The 18,530-nt window shown below is 35.5% G+C and overlaps 1 non-coding gene across 1 annotated transcript; it reads left to right on the forward strand.

The window, feature by feature from the left end:
• Nucleotides 1-7,649: 7,649 nt before the first annotated feature.
• On the forward strand, nt 7,650-7,721 carry TRNAD-GUC (transfer RNA aspartic acid (anticodon GUC)). The gene has a single exon. It is a non-coding gene; the product is annotated as a tRNA-Asp (tRNA).
• Nucleotides 7,722-18,530: the final 10,809 nt, after the last annotated feature.

Below are 18,530 nucleotides of genomic sequence, written 5' to 3' on the forward strand. Positions count from 1 at the left end.
GTATATTTGCTTTACCTTTTACTGATTTGGCCAACAACGCCAAAGTGGTGCTATTGTTTTGTTTAAGAAAGTACTTGACTAAAATATAAAAGAAAGCATAAATATTTTTTTAAAGTATGAAATCAACAATTATATAGGTATGGTTATTAAAATAGAAATACAACTAGCCATAACTTTTCATCTTTTTGTCACTCAACAGTAGAAAAACAGCTATTAATCGATGGAGATGGGGCAGGAGTAAGAATCAAAATGCCACAAAAATCCATCGATTTGAAATGCAGTTATGATTCTTTATTCTAATTCATTAACATAGATGAAAAAAAGCATTTGAAGTCAGGAGAGAATGGACTTGACTGCAAGCCGATCAAATTAATGCAAGTCCTGCGTCAAGCTGAAATCAATGTTGAGTTTCACTTGAAGTCAGTGGCATGATAGGATCGAGATTTTCATACAGCAAATCTTATTTTTACTTGATAACCTTCTTACTCATGACATGCCTCAAAAAGTCAACATTCTTTCACAAAATAGGACAGAGAAATGCACTTGATCTTGACAAGGAACAAAGAACAAAATACTCCTAATATGTAACCAATGTTATTTTTAATTCTTATCAGTATTGAATTGTGAGAAAAGGTTGAAATTTATGGCTAATAGTCTGTGAATTTTCTTTTTAATTTTTTGTGGTCACTATGAACATCCTAATGTGCACAATTACACATTTCATTGTTTTGTTTTTAAATGATGGTAAATTAAGCCCAAATAGAGATTCTTTGAACCTATAGACTAGATAGAATACTTATGTTCTGATGAAATTATAATCAATATATTTAAAATGTTTTATTTTTAGTCTGAAAAGGAATAGTAATAATTTATTCGGGGACTCAACCTATACTGGTCCCTCTTTTAAGGATACTGTTCTGTATAAACAAGTCTTCCAGATTCCAAACTTATATTCAAAATAACATTCATTCCTCCCTTCCCCCCTGCCCTAGCAAATCTAGTTTAAAAAAATTTGCAACAGAAGTTTTATTGCCTGTTTGTGCTGGGGGGTTGCTTTGTTTCGCTTCACTTAGGGTTTTTTTTGTTTGTTTGTTTTTGTTTTTGTTTTTGTTTTTGTTTTGAGGCAGGGGAAAGGAGGAGGACATGAGGTTTTCAAGCAATTAAGATTTTTCCTTCTGGCTGCAAAGCACAAAAAAATAAAGAACTTGCCTTGATGAGATTATTAATTATCCAGTTCATGTGTGGAAATAGCATTAAGTAAAGCAACTGGATTAAAGTTCAGTTTTGAAAGAGGAAAAAAATAATTAACATAAACTTTTACTCATTTTAGTCCTACACTATACATTTTGCTTGTCACAGCATTGTAATATTCTACTGGACTATCACTGTCCAAACACACAGTATCTGATATATATAAATCTTCTTTGATTTACATGAAGGGTGTTGTGAGATTATCTGAAACTTGATTACATATAATACAGTATAGAGATACCAGCCTGGCAGAAACCAAAACAAGAAGGACCTCACAGATGCTTACATTACACTAGGAAGTCTCATACTAGTTGCATAAAGGGTGTGTGTATATATGTGCGCGCGCACGTGTGTGTGTATATTGCTTTTCTTCTTTTTCTTCTCAAGTAAAATTTGCCTTTCTTGCTTATTACACATTTTTTATCATGGATTATATTCAGTAATCCAACTGGAATCTAATTTTAGAGAAACATTACATACTATGGGTGTTACAAATTAAATCTGACATTTGAATTTCATACCTAAAGAGACGACCTGATTTTTTAAACATAAGGCAGTACTCTATTGTCATCCAAAAATCAGACAAAACTATTTATGTGTTTAAACCTGGTTGTAAAATCCTAACTCTGAGTACCTTGTTTTGAAAATACTGACTTCAGAATTTTGCTTTATTTCATTCTCCTTCAGATGATTTCTTTTAAGTGAGAATTTTAAAACGTAAGCATCCCTCTTGAGGTAAGAATAACGGGTTATACAAAGAGAGCAGAAAGAGGAGTTTTGTCAGTTAATCATGTCACTTTAACTATTTATATATAGAATTAAATACTCCTTATAAGTAGACTTCATACCTCTCTATATTACCCATAACTTCTTCAAAAGTGGGAAAGACTTAGTATGGCTTCTGATCAAACCGTACCCCAATATGTAACATTTTTACAACAAATTTTATATCATCATTTTTGATCTCTATTGTTGGACGACTTTTCATTTTGCCAGGTTGGCCCATGAAAGTTGTAAGAATCATCAACTTGATACTTCTGCTGCTAACCATTCTTTCCCACAAATATTTGACATATGTACATCTACTTACTATATTTACACAGTTACTTGACTGAAATTCTTAACAAACAGCATCAGTATAGTTGGGAGATTAATTTTTTCCCCGTGAGTTAAGAGTATAAAGCATTCCTTAACTAAATCAAAGACATTTCACATTACTGTACTTTACATTCATTAATACCATCTTGTTTCCCTAAAGCAACAACGAAATACTCCATCTGGGTAAGAAGGATCATGCTTCATATACTCTTGCGTTAAGGAAAAAAGTTTAATCAGATGACAACAATTAAAACTGATTCTATGAAAGTCATATTTAGTAGTGAAATATTTAAGTGTGTAGGTTTTAAAATCGAATGCTCCATAACCTTTTGTTTACTGGCACTGACATGGTCTATGGTGTAAAAAAGTCCCCTTCAATGTTAAGCGAAAGCAAAGGATCCAAGCCCAATATACTAATATGCTAAAAATGAAAGAGTCACAATGGCCTTATTTTGAGCACAGGGATGAATTCTATCTCAGATTATTTTTATTTTGTTTTAGATTAAAATTTCAAATTAAAATCAATATAAGTAAGAACTATGTAGGAATTATGATACTCTTCATTATTTCCACTTAGAAACAAATCCGAATATATTAAAGCACAGGCAAGCTACACTGAATCATACAGTAGGTAAAATTTACCCCTTAGTTTATAATCATTTCTAAGGAATTAGTTAGACTGAATTTGACAGAAATTCAGTACAAGATAGAAAAACAATTTTGATAAGTGTATAATCATAATAGTCGCCTGATTAAACTAAGTCTTATCAAACATGAGCCAAAATGCTCCAGTGAAAGCATACTTGTACTTCTTAATGTTCTGAACAGCTTCACTTCTAGTCTGATACTTCATGTTGCATTTATCAGAATGTGACAATTCTGTTTTAGTCTCCTAATTCTTGGAGTCTTTGAGGTTGAATATTAAACATGTTCATCAAGCCTCAGGATTTTAAGAAACAAATCAGAAGACGCAGCAGTATGTGCTGCTGATAATCAAATCATATATGGGCTTTCTCTTCTCCCAAACTGTCTGTAAAGCCACACAAAAGTGCTAAATGAAGAGATTAATAGCACTTGTTTTTTAGGAGGTCACTCTTTCAAATACAAATATTAGCTGTCTTCTCTTTCTTCACTGTTGGACTTAAATTGATATCCTGATGAAAACTTGGGTTTACATGATGCAAGCGTGAGTGTGGATAGATGAATTTCTGATTTCACTACTGAATAATGCTAGTATTAACATTTCAACTCATTGTAACCAAACAGTGACAAGTCTTAAATGTTCACTCAAAACCATGTAAACTCTTTATTAAAGATCTAACTGGATTTATTCTTTCTTTTTTATTTTCTTGTGCTTACTCGTAATGTCACTACTTGATGACAAGTAATATTTCATACTGTGTATGTAACATCGTGTTGCAGAATCCCCCAAATACCTCAACAATGTCTTTGTTGCGCTACTCTCCCCATTTAGCACTTATAGGCTTTTCTAGTAACAATAAATCTAAAAAAAAGAGCTCCTAATATGTACAAATATAAAAGAAATTATCAAGAATTTTTGCTAGTTTGCAGTTCATGTAATACCATCTTGACTATTCTCTTCCCCTCTCTCTAAAAGCTGTCTAAAACAGTAAACTTTGCTCCATAAATAATAGTGTATTCATGCTTTTAAAGGCTTTATATGCATTTATGGTAGGTAAAGGTTGGAAAAGGTAGTTGACTGATTTTCCCTTTTATCTACTTTGATTTCAGTAAAGGGCTTTGTCACTCTGTATACATAAAGGCTAATGCACCCTTTGGTTTGTAGAATGTATTGAAATGTTTGCAACCCTCTTGGTATCAGGTCCAAAATGTGAAGCATTACTGTTAAGAGGGTATCTTTCTAATGTATTTGTATGTATAGTTTACACCTCTGTGAGGTCTAATAAAGGATTATGGTTAATAACATACGTGTTGAAAGGTCCTCCTTTGCATATATTTTGTAGTAATTTACATTATTCTTTTCTTTTCCCTGGCATATATATTTCAGCTTCTCAGAATACACCATACCCAGGACATACCTTAACAGGATAAATCAACTTCATTGTTAAGATTGAATAGACATTGAAAGTTAACTAGTGGCTCAAGAGCCTGGACAAAATGAAGAGTCATCAGAAGGAATTATCAAATCTGTAAACAAAATGAATAGTTATGAAAGACCAGAACCAAATTGTATTTACCCACAAATGAAAACAGCTGGACAATTACCTCTGGTATAAAGTCACTCACTCAAAAGCTCCTTGGTGTTTGAGATCTAGATGTAGCAAATGTATACTGGCATTTCAAAAGATCACCAAGGGACATCAAAGAAACTACAATCTACTACACTTTATAGCTCTACCAGCTAAATTGTTCTCAAGACTAGAATCTGTAGGTATGCAAATAAATACGATACATGCAGAAAAATCAACACCCCTACTGAAGTTGTGCCTCACAACTGTATTGGGAGTCCTCTGGAAGAATAAGCACATGGACACAGAAGGTCAAGGTGATACAGTTCACTTGGATTTCCAAAATGATTGTAACAAGCTCTGTCATCAAAAGGTCTTAAAGACACTAAGCTGCCTAGAAATAAGGTGGAAATTCTTCACAAGTCTCATTACCTAATGAAAAAAACATAAAAAGAGAAAGTAGGAAAAATGAACAGTTCATAGTAGAGGGAAGCCATATATGAAATCCTGTTTTGGGCTCCATTCTGTTCAACCTTTTCCTAAATGACGTGGAAAAAGAGTGAACAGTAAGAGTACAAAGGTTATGGATGATATTAAGCTGCGTGGAGTAGTAACAAGATTCCTGACTGCTGAATATTACAGAAGGACCTTACAGTACTGAACAAGCAGATGAAATCAATGGTAATTAAATTCAGTATTGGTAAAATAATGCATCTGAAGAAAAAGAAATTATACATGAAGATATAAGCTCCAAGTTTATTATTATTATTAGAAAATGAGGTTTGGGGATGACAGCACTTTCAAAATATCAGTTCAGCATTGGCAGAGGTCAAAAAGCAAATCTGAAAGACACACACACACACACACACAGAAAGAAAACATCAACATCATTATGCCACTGCATAAATGAATAAGTCAACCACAGTTTGTACACTGGGTGAAATTCTGGTCCCCCAGGCCTTCAAACTATAGAAGAACTAAAAAAGATACAGAGAGGAAAGATGAGACTAACTGAAGTCATGGGATGGTTTTCATATAATAAATAGATTAAAACTGATCAGTGTGAAAAGGAGTGCTGAGAGAGGAGGTAACAGATGCCTACAGCACTCAAGGTACACAAAAAAGGTAAGTAGAGAACAGGATGAAGATCTGGGAGTTTTGGAGCACCAAAAGGAAATAGTATGATAATTCAAAGCAAACAAAAGAAAGTAGTTCTTCACAAAGTATGTCATCAAGCTGTGAAAGTCCTTGCTGCAGTTACATATACTAGAAGCTGATATGAGTTCAAAAGACAACTAGAGAAATTCATAGAGATAACAAAATATATCTTGGTCTATTAAATACAAAAGATCACACTATAACTTAGGTTGGAGGGAACCCCTGGAGGTCATCTAGATGAACTCTTTGCTCAAAGCAGGTCCAATTAGATCAGGTTGATCAATGCCTTATACAGACAAATTCTGACTATCTAGAAGTGTGAGATTCCACAACCTCTCTTATCAACCCATTCCAGTATTTGATCATATTTGATCATATCTAATTGGTATTCTAAATTCTGTCCATAGCCTCTTGTCTTAGCCTTGTGCACCTCTGAGATGACTCTGGCTTCATCTTCTCTATATATTCCCCATACATGGTTGACACAGCAATAATATCTCTTCTTAGCCTTCTATTCTTTAGGTTGAACAAGCCCACTTGTCTCAAGGTCTCCTTGTAGGTCACATGCTCCAACCTCCTACTTATCTTGGTGGTCCCTCTGCTGGACTTGGGTCAGTATGTCAATATCTTTTTTGTAATCAGGAGCCTGAAACTGGACACACGACTCCAGATGCTATCTCACAAGTACCAGAGAGGAAGAATCACTTACCTAGACCTGCTTTCTACACTTTTCATAATGTAGTCTGATATGTGGTTGGATTTCTTCACAACAAGGACACACTGCTGACTCATGTTCAACATGTCCATCAGGATACTCAGGTCCTTTTCTGCAAAGCTGAGTTTTAGCCAGTCAGCTCACAGCATCAGAGCTGTACAGGATTATTTCATCCCAGATGTAGGATGCTGCATCTGCCTTTCTTGGACTTCATGAGGTTCCTATCAGCCCATCTCTCCAGCCTGACAAGGTCCCTCTGAACAGCAGCTCTACCCTCCAACATAGCAATCAAATTGACATTACCTATGAATTTGTTGGGAGTGCTCTCTGAACCATTGTCAATGTTGTTATTAAAGACACTAAACAGTATTGGCCATCACAGTGATCCTTGAGGAACACTTCTAGTAACTAACTGAAAGTTGGATGTCATACTGCTTATCGTAACCCTTAGAGCCTGGTGGTCCAGCCAGTTCTCCACCTGCCTTATTGTCCATTTATCCAATTCACATTTCACTAATCTGGCTACAAAGATGTAGGAGACTAGGACAAAAGCCTTGCAAAGCCAAGATACACTGTGTTACAGAATCACAGAAGGGGCTGAGGAGCAGAAACCGAAAGAGCCACCACCAGCCCTAGCCAGAGACATGGAGCAAGCACTGTGGGGAGTGCTGGTGGAAGTGTCCAAAGTGAGAGCCGTCCACCACTCTGGGAGAAGGACTGGGAAAAAATAGGCCTTAGCAGAGGATGGTTTCAATCCATTGACCTCTGGATTATGGGCCCAGGACACTCCTGCTGTGCCACTCTGCTCCCTCCACTCTGCCCACTCCTTTCCACTTGTCCACACAGCTAGTCATCCCATCACAGAAGGCAATCAGGCCAGTCAGTATATCAGCCCTGGTAAATCTGTGCTTGCTGTTTCCAGTCACCTTACAGTCCTTCATGGGCTTGGCTTCCAGGAGAATTTGCGTCATACCCCACCAGGGATTGAAGTTAAGCTGACTGACCTGTAGTTCACCAGATACTCCTTCTTAGTCCTCTTGGATGGGCAAAATATTTTCCTTTTTTCAGTCACCAAACACCTCCTGTGGTTGCCATGACCTTTCTAAGAAGACAGAGTGCAGCTTCATAATGAACTGCACAGCTCCCTCAATACCCTTATAGGCCATCTGATCCCAAGAATTTTACATCTCCACTTGGCTAAACCCTTCCACCCTCACTCCTCGTTAGTATAGTGGTGAGTATCCCTGCCTGTCACGCGGGAGACCAGGGTTCGATTCCCTGACGGGGAGATGACATCACCTTTTTCAGTAGGAAGAGTGTTGGCAGTAGGTCGAGAGAGGTGATCTTGCCCCTCTACTCAGCCCTAGTGAGGCCACATTTGGAATACTGCATCCAGTTCTGGGCTCCCCAGTATGAGAGAGACATGGAACTACTGGAGAGAGTCCAGCAAAGGGATACAAAGAAGATTAAAGGACTGGAGCATCTCCTCTATGAGGAAAGGCTGCAAGAACTCAGGGAGAATTTATGTGTATAAGTATCTGAAGGGAGGGTGTTGTGGGGGTGGAGCTGAACTCTCTTAAGTAGTGCCATGCAACAGGAAAAGAGGCAATGGGCACAAACTGAAACACAGGAAGTTCTGCCTGATTATGAGGAGGAATTTCTTTACTGTGGGAGTGACAGAGCACTGGAACAGATTGTCCAGAGAGGTTGTGGAGTCTCCATCCTTGAAGATACTCAAAAGCCCTCTGGACAGGCTCCTGGGCAATGTGCTCTAGATGACCCTGTTTGAGCATGGTTGGACTAGATGATATCCAGAGGTCACTTCCAACCTCAACCATTCTGTGATAATTCTATCTTCCTTTGTCTGGGCAATGCTTCACTCAGTCAGACTCTGCTGGTAGACGCATGGATCTGGGAGGCCTAGCTACAGGGAGGCCTGCTACAAAAAAACCCTCTATCTCAGGAAGTCCCTGAATTGTAAATCAAAGGAGAATGGGAAAGTATCATTACATATGCCTTGTTCTAGTATTTTTCCCTAGATATCCACTTTGGCTTGAGTGTGAAACTATTTCCTGGACTGGTTTCTACATCTTATCTCTAACTTCCTACAGCCATTCTTATATTCTTATCCCACTGGCATAGTAGCCATTCAAGACTATCTATCTCTAAGTGAGAGACAGATAGCCCTTAAAATAATATCCTTAACACCACATTCTCTACTTTACATTCAAATATTTATGGTGGATAATTTTTAAACCTACACTGTCTTAACATAATACTTCAGAAATTTATAGAAATTTGTGCTTAAAGATATTCACTCAACAATATTAAGCATTTCATTCTAACTCTCTGATGATGAGATGTAGGTAACAGAGACCACAATTTGTGGATTTAGCACATGGCCAAGTAACATTTTTAAAATCCATTCATTTGTAATCTTAATCACAATTTTTAAAAGTTTTAGACTATATGTATTAAATCTTGCAGAAAAAACACATACTTGTTAATAAATACAACTGTAGAGTAAGGTATGCTAACACTATCAAAATAAAAATACTTCAGAGGGATTCAGAAAAAGTCTAAGAAATGACCAACAGTTCAACAAAATCAAAGCTTTAGAGGCCAGCTCCTTTCTTCAAATGTACATTACCTAAGATGTAGGTAATTTAACTATTCACAGAACCTTTCATTCAAAGAGTTCTAGCAGATTAACCAAACCTGGATATCAGCTTAATGGGAAATAATCTTATTCATTGCTGTAACTTGAAATGAGTTTCAGACCACTAAAGAGAAAAATCAGTCTACAAATCAGTTACTATTGGGGGCCAGCAGGACTTCTGGAAGCTTAGTAAAAGTGAGGAGTATGAACAGCAGCTGATAAAAACGTCAGATGAGATTTTTTTTTTTAACTCATTGCTGCAAAGTTGGTATTCTGTCCATAGAATTAAACAGATATTTTTTCTTGTGAAACTTTATTCAGCTGGGTGGACTTTTTTACCTATATTTTTGTAGTGTTTGGCACTTGATTAAAAATATTCAGACATTATTGCATTAATTTTGTCTTAAGATTTTATATTTTAATTTATTATACCTCTTGAAAGTACTTTTTGATACAGTTGATCAGTGGTGATTCTAAGCCAATTTTTCATGTTAGTAAAAAGACGTTATTTCTGAGAAGTATGTTTTACCAATTGAGAGGCTGACAGAACTATTAACATCCATAAGAGTTTGCACACGTTGCACTATGTTCCAGCAGTACACACATTATCTGTGGTTTTGTGAAAAGAAGTCATTTGTCATCTCTATATTTTGACAACCAAACTGTCAAGAAACGATTGGACAGAACAGGAAGAGAAGTGTTAGTCAAACTGAGACAAAACAAAGATGAAAGCAGGATTTTCAGATTACTTCTGGGCTGGTTTTGTTTGTTTGGGAGATAATGGAGACTTAACCTTTGATTCAACAATCATATCAATTAAAATAGAGTTTCTCTGTAGCCCTCCAGGACACTCCTCAGCATGTGCTCTAGCCACTAAATTATGTTATCACTTTTTTTCTGTCTGTTCCATATATCACATATTCTTGCTACATAGTGAGCCAGTTGCATTAGGAGAGGTAGTAAATACTCCCCCAGTCCTTCCCAAAAAGAAAAGGCTGATAAATCTACTGATTTAGGCATTCTCTCAAGAAGTAAGTAATAAATATTTGAATGCCTCCGGGTCAAAGATGGAATCAAATCAGATCTCCTGTCTTCTATTCATAATGCCACTACTTTGCACTTTAAAAAGAAAGCAGCAATGCCAGCATTCATCTGGTGCCTGAAACAGTTTCATTAAGCATGCCCTAAGGCTTCCTATGAGATCAAGGCCTTCTAAAACTTAAACACTATGCCAAGCAGGATTCAAGATCCCAGAGTGGCTTACAGGTGGGATAGGTATCTTAATTCTTCAGAGGAAACAATTTTGGGCACAACACTAATCACTTGAAGATCTTTTAGGTTAAAAGACAATAAAGCATGGAGAATTCAGGTATTCCAACCATTATCAGCCCAGTAAAGCTGCTCTTTAGATTGCATTCTTGGCCAATTTTGATCTAGGACTTAACATTATAGATATATATTTTCTTACAAATTCTTTCAATTCTTTCAAGTAGCTCATGTTTCTGCCACATCCATCATTTGTCTTATGGTCCATATTACACAAATACTAGTCTGTCATATATGTTTACATGTGGATTTGATTGAAACTGCTCTCAACTGCAGAGTCTCTACCAGAATCTGTATTCATACTATGCAACAGAGACACTTATCTTCATTTCACATTCTTCAAACACCTGCTTTTCTAAAATCATTTTGTGTTACTGCCTTTCATGCAGGTCTTCATTTATATGTTGCTCTGATTGCTGGTGCTCCCAGCTTCAAACCCTTTTTATTTGTTTAAATAGCATTTAGGTTTTTTATCCAACTTTTTAACTCAGTTCAAATACTTCATGTTCTTCATGTTCTCTGCTATACCAGTCAGAACACCAACAGCTTCAGTTAATATTAGAACATTCTCTTCTATCCTTAATTTCACTTTTCCCTCCTTCTATTACAGTGTTCATACTCTCTGCAAGCATAAAAACAAGATATTTTCCTTTCCTTTCCTTTCCTTTCCTTTCCTTTCCTTTCCTTTCCTTTCCTTTCCTTTCCTTTCCCTCCTTTATCCCATTCATTACCCCTTAAATTCACATATTCTTGTTCTGATTTTTGAAAGAAGACTTCAAAAGGGTATGGGAAGGTTTTGCACTGTTTCCTAACAACAGACAGACTCTTAATTTTCTTACAGTCCTTGGTCGTCTTTATGTAGATAGCTCTTTTTGTCAAAAAATGCTTTACTAGGTAATACTGTGCTAATTAAGCAGCTGCCATTGTCACCTGTTAAAATTTCCTTCCAAGTGGGCATCAGTTTAACAACATTTAGGTAACACAATATATCCAACATAAGAATATTCTGCAAATAAGTATTTAAATTTTCATCTGAAAGTGATTTTCCAATGTTTTCACAAGTCATGACTCCAAAAAAGGTCATTTATTCCATATTTTACTCAAAAACCATGCCTTCTGACATATCGTGAGCATTCACTGGTATACTGCATGTACCTTCTTTCTCGCTCTCTTTCTTTGTCAACTATTATTTTGCATGTGTGCATGTTTCTCCATACAGAAAGTATCTTTGCCAAACATTCTTTCCTTGTCCCTCATGTTCTAGTAATTATACATCCACAGAATCTCACAGGAGAGACTTTTTTCCATGCTCTCTGGCTTCTGTGTGAGACAATAAGTCTAGGCCATGAGGAAGGAACTTTGTTCTCCCCTTTGCAGTGTTCACTACTTCTTCACACTTCCCAGCAGCAGAGAAATACAGTAATTTATTTTCTTAGAGATGAATATTTCCAAAGAACATTACAAAACATCTCTCATTATGGCTCTCTGATCCTCAAACATGGGAAATGAATGGTAATGTTTCTATTTTACTATGTTGGATACAACAGCTTCTCCAACATCATACAGCATACTTGTGTCAGATATACATAAAGAGCCCATGCACTTGATTAACAAGATCAGAGTTTAACCCATGCATCCACAGCACTTCTCCAGCATCTTGTGATTTCTTCATGAACTGTGACAATAGTTTCTTAAATTCTTTCAAGCATGAAAAAGGTGAAAATCAAGAGAATCTGAGAACCTACTTTGATTTTGACATTCTTGGCACTAGCAATACTTAAAGCCACTCTAAGCATTGGACTACAAAGAAATAGGACTACTTCTAACTTCTCTACTAGCAGAAGATGACTAGCAAAGCAAGAAGAAAGTCTATTATACTTCTACTCTGTTCATAAACATTTTCCCCACAGCAAAGGAACACTCTCCAGGGAATTTTCAGAAATACTACAACTTAATTTGTTTACTGCACAGTGCAAGTGGTCCACAGGTTCTAGCCTACTATCTTTTTACTTACAGAGTACTCTTCCTCTTATCTCTACAATATATGATTTTTCAGCTTCACAAAAAGCTGATAAAAACTTAAGGCCCCAAATGAAAAGCTGAAAGGTTCATAAAGATATCAGAACAACAATGTAATGAACAAAGACAGTTTTCATTTGGAACATTTATCCTATGCTGCAAAAAATCTGTTCAATATGTGGCTAAAACCAATATTGAATAATTTCAAATAATACATAGGATTTTTTCCTGTCCAGCTTGCCCTGTTACCAAGAAAGGGCTACCAGCTTTAGAGTGTACAGTTAATTACAGGTACCACTTGAGAAGTGAATAAATCTGAAAAGTTTTAACCTCAAAAGTTTCAGGAAACTGAAAGACCGAATGCAAAAATGTAAAACCTGATACATAACAGTAATTATATAATACCCTATGATGAAGGCCCCTCTGAAAGTCTCAGTTTAGAAATGTGTCATAGATTACTGAAGCCTGAACACATTATCAAGGTGGTATGCCATATAATTTGAACATAACATAAAAATTGACAGTAACTAGTACAGATAATTATGTTATGAGATCATGAATGAATAATTCTTTCTACTTATGGAACATCTTAAAGTGTTTTTCAGAAGAAAATGAAACAGAATTATCTCCATTTTGCATTAGAGAAAAGCGAGAGAGAAAATAATTCCAGCTAACTTGTTCAAAAAATTATAGCTAGTCAGTAACAGAACTAAGAATCCGAGAATTCCAATTCTGTTTTTATATCCGCTGTTAAGAACAAACATCTTGCTAGATTCTAGGTTTCTAGATTTGGAAAATAAAGCACCTAGTATAGGACAGATCTGGTCAGAAAGCTACAGAAATCAATTGAAATTACTGTCAAGGCCTTTGAAATGTTTATGATATCCTTTTCCAGTTCCAAATAGATCATCTATCTTTGTATGTCACAATACTACTCCAATGCATTTAAGTAAATTTGCTGCCTGTTTCAGTTTACACTGTTTTTATAATCCATAGCCTCTACTGTTTCAAATTCTGTCTCTGCCAATCAAGAATTTAACCTCTGTAATAAAATATATACATAAAGTCAACTCAGACTTCACAGAGTTACTTCAAAGAAAAAACTAAGCCATTACAGAATCAGTAGGGTCAGAAGGGACCTCTAGAGATCATCTAGTCCAACTTCCCAAAGATTTCCTAGTGCTGGTTCCACTGGGGCTTGAACCAGGACTTTCTGCGTGTAAAATAAATGTGATAACCACTACACTATCCCTCTATAGCCCAATTACATTAATTTGAACATCGTGTTAACACATTACATTATCACACAGGAATATATTAATCCCACATTTAACACACAAGTACTCAAAAAAAAAAAAACAGTTTCTACAGCATAAACACTTGCATGTTATCAGCAACTGCTACATTCTTTCTTAATACTTGCTCTGTCCATTGGGTTGCACTACAGATATTACGAGAGGCAAAGGGTAGATGCTTCAGAAAAGACAAAAAGAAAAACAAGCTAATTCAAGAAGATAATTAAAAAGAGTTAGTTATTGCTGATAGAGATCCCCTTTCTTACGACTAAGTGCTTGGTAAAATTTATTAATATTACAATATATTTACAAAGGAAACAAGAGAAGATTGCAGCAGCCAAACAAGCTGTAATATAATAAAGTGTGCTAATTTACCAGCTGTTTAAAGTTTTCAACTTTCATTGAGAAAGGTTTCTAAAAAATTCTCAGTGTGAAAATAATTCCTTCAGCCTCTGAAGAGTAAAATCAAATTTATATAAGAGAAAAGACTAACAGGAAATTTAATACCTACTTATCAGAAAACAAATGCAGACAACTAAAAACTGAATATTCGTCAACACTTCTAATGACATCCACAATGTTATTTTTTACACTTAATCAAATGAGATTCAGACATTTTTTTGAATATGGAAAAGGCAATATACTGAATTCACATGTCAATTATTTGTCATGCTTTTGCTCAGAAAAGAACTAAGATTTTGATCACTTTGAAGACTTGGCAATGACATATCTGTTTACACAACTGTGTCATGGAGAAAACAGTGGGAGGATGTAAGCATCTCATAACTGATTGAAGAAAAATGTTCATCTCACAATGAATTCAAGAACCAAAGAAGATCAGATACCGAAGAAAATATAGCACATCCTCTGATTAAAAATAATAATAAGACTCTGCCCCAAATATATATTTGGAAAATATAGAACAGAATATTTCAACAATTTAAATTTACCATTCAAAAAAATGTTTTGATAGAGAAGATTATATGTGCAGATTATGTACTGACAGATCAGCAATTTCAGGTGAAAAAGTTTGTTTAAAACTTCTCATTCTGATGTCCTAGAGCATGTAGAAGAGCTAATCCACAGCACGGAACTGAAGAGAAATACCAGCTGATCTAGGTACATGTCAAAAAGCCAATTTACAACTTTCATATTAAAGTACTTATTTTGGTCATCCACATTACCAAAGGCAGGCCTACATCTGTATACATCATAGGAGATGAACAAGTTGTTTGATTGCCGTATTAGAATTCATTTGTACTAACTTTAACTTCTAACTTTATGTTAGCATCTACTTGACTCACTAAGGAGAAAATGGGGGGGGAGAAGAATTTCCAAAGAATTTTCATTGTTCTCCACTGTGGATTAGAACTCATCCATCACACTTACTTGTAGCACTGAAAAGCATAGTTTCCAGGCCTCCTCTAAAGGCAATGGAGAAAGATGTCCTCCGAAAGCATCATCATTTTGTCTGGCCAAGCAGAGGATGAACTACCCACAGAATTTCCTCCTTCCAATGCCTACAGAAGTAGCCTAGACATCTAACTGGCTACAAGTAAAAGCAACTAATTTATTTAAATTCACAATATAGGGACAGAACAAGACTGTCATTTGTTTTTAGCTATTGATGATATTTATCAGTCTTTCTAAATATCAAGCCAGCAACGGGGTCTATCCTGTTAAATTCCTTTGTCTTCTGTGAATCTCAGAGGATCATGACCTGCCACTATCTCACTAGGTACTTACAGTTCTAAAGATTGCAGATTTACAACATGCTCACTTGATCACATGTCCTCTGGTACTCAAGAGAAACAGAATAAAAGATTATGTTCTCCATAACTTTGAGTAGATACTTAGTATTTTAAATGTTGATGAACCTTTCTGTTACCACAAAATCCAGGATGAAAAAAATCGTGACAAATCTTTTCATGTAACAATTTAAAATGCCTTATTACTCACATTACATGATGCTAGGGATCCAAAATTACAGTCCCTGCACTGAGGAATTTCTCACATACTAATACAAAGAAACCACAGCAAAGAGAAAAAAGGCTGTTCTAATATTTTGTACATAGATTTAATGATACAATAACAAACATTCTTCATTTTTAACAAAAATAATTTACTGATGCTGTTTCAATAGGAATTGGTTTAGTCAAACACCTTCAAAACTAGGCATGAGAGAGTAAAAATAGGAGGGAAATATACTAATCTTAGAAGTGTTAAGGCTTCCACTGGAGTACCATGTCAGTTTTTGCATTAAATTTTACAGATGATGTTGAATGCAGAGTACCAAAAGGGATACAAAAATGACCAGAGGTCTAAAAAATGACATGAAATGAAACATGACAGACTTAAGTTTGCTTCCTTTTACAAAGAGATGGCAGAGAAGATAAAGCACATAAAAAGCTTGCTGCATTTCATTAACTGTATTGTCCAACAGGTAAGCAGGTGATACTAATGACCATTAACCAAAATATTAAATGTTTAGTAGAATGTTAAAGAAATATGTAATTAAGTTTAAAATGTACATTCTGCATGTTTTTTCTTAATTCTACTGAGTAGATGTTAAAATCTGTTTTTATCATGAAATTTTAAGCTCAGTACACACACACTTCTGAAAAAGCTACCTCATTTGTTCAAAAATACAAATGACATGCCAACAGCTGTGGATCAACTATTGTTGCTATCTTCAATGCTTTTTTAAAAAAGTCTTTCCTCTAAACATGACATAGATGTAATATATTAACTCTTGTATCTGACAAACAAGGAACTATTTACTTTTTGCAGAAGTTGTAGCTGAAATCTGAAAGAGTACCAGATTTCAGATTCATTGTATATCCTTTTTGTGGCTAGCATTGTTTTGGGTCCTACCTCTGGTGCAGATTCTTAGGTATGTTCAGCATGCAAAATATTCTGCTATCTATTTTTTTTAAATACATAATTTTGATGTCGTCCTATCTTTCAATAACAAATAAATCAGGAAAAGTTTATTTCATAGCAATGGAAATCCTAAAAGTTTATATAAACACAATTAATACAGTGGCAGCATGAAAATATTCACAACTAGCAGGGCTCTTTGCTGTTCCACTGGTTGGGAAAAAATTTAATCATCTAATTTCTCCCTTTGGGATCACATATATGTGAAGCAGCCAAAAGGATAATTGGAGAGGGAAAGAAAGTCAAAGAAGCCAATGGAGTGGGAACTAGTATGCTAGAAAGTGTCAGGCTACAATAAGCAAGAGTAACAGTAGTATCATGGAGAAAAGAGCCTGAGATGATGATGAATAGGGAAAGTATACTAAGGATGACTGACTAGTTTACCTCTGTGAAAGCTTAAGCAGTGCTCATTTGGTTCCTTTCCTCATTCATTTTCACGAATCTTTCTTTGCTTGCTTGCTTTCAGTCCTGCCTTCTCATTTTGCCCCCTTCAGATTTGCTCTGTAGCTTCACATCTCTAAGTTGCTGTAGCACTTGTAGCCTCAATATAGTCAGTTTTGTGAGTTTTGGTGAGTTTGGTACTCAGCTGCCTGTCTAACATGACAGACACAGAACCTTACAGGATTTTGAGAGGAGTTACAGCTTTCTGGCTTCAGCATAGCTGAATGGATGACAGCTCAAATGTGATGCAAGTTTGACTAACAGAATAATACCACCCATACATGCTATGTGCAGTGAGTGACAGCAGCTCTGAATATTTCAGCTATACATTTCTTATATTAGAAAACTAAAAATAGTTTAGCTATGGGCCTGCCTAAGAGCCCTATCCAAAATCTAGTATGATAAATAGGAACCTTTCCTTTGCTATTAATAGGACTACTGAATATTTTCAGGTTGGCGGGAGTTTTTGTTTGTTCTATGAGAAAGAGAGAAAGCATTGCTATTTTGCAAGGCAAGAATTTTTTTAGAGCACCAGCCTTAAAATAGGCAAGTAAAAATAACGGTGGAAGAAAAGTTGCCTAAAATCATTCTGATGTATTCACGTCTTTCATTTCAGAGGGAAAAATCAAGCATTTCAATTTTGGCTTTTTATTTAAACATTGATTACCTAAACAGTTTGTTGCTCTGTGTACGTTACCAAACACAGGTTCAACTTCCACACATGTCAACTGATCAGGCTACTGAGATGAGAAAAATCCTAAAAGTCTGTGCACAAGAATAAACTGAAAACTCAAACTTCCTTAAAAATATACTCGCTATATGAGCTTTAGAGTACTAAAATTCCAAGGCTCATGCACTAAGCAATACTACTGTTAGACAATTTTATGTGCCAGATGTCTTAGAGGAAATGAGAAAAGGAAAAAGAATAGTAGCTTTAGTTCATGAAAATATGATCATGCTTTTTAGTATAGGAAAACTACAGGCCAAATGCTGCAAGTCTTAAATTGAGCAAAATTCCCACTGCAGTCAAGTTTTGATTGATTGGAAATCACAGATTTTGGCTCAGTGCAACTGGGGCAAGAAAGGTATGAACCACTGCGTTGTTGTCTAAGAATTTTATATGGATAGTACTACCACCACATTCCCCACAATAAGAAAGTTCAAAAGCACATCAATAAAGGGAAAAGGAAAAGAAAATAGTCAGTTTACTATTAGCTTTAGGAGGATTCCTAAGTAAAGCTGTATATGACAAATGAAAGTGCTCTCTAAAAATTACTACAAAGAAGTAAAGCACATAGCAGAAACCAAGAAGTTAAAAAAGAAAAAAAAAAAAAAAAGAAAAAAGAACAAAACTCCATTCTAAAATTTGTTTTTAGTTAAAAATAAAATTGTTCATCATTCTTAGAAAACTGTGAATT

The sequence above is a fragment of the Rhea pennata genome, chromosome 1 (genome assembly GCF_028389875.1).
Source record: "Rhea pennata isolate bPtePen1 chromosome 1, bPtePen1.pri, whole genome shotgun sequence".
Classification (NCBI taxonomy): domain Eukaryota; kingdom Metazoa; phylum Chordata; class Aves; order Rheiformes; family Rheidae; genus Rhea; species Rhea pennata.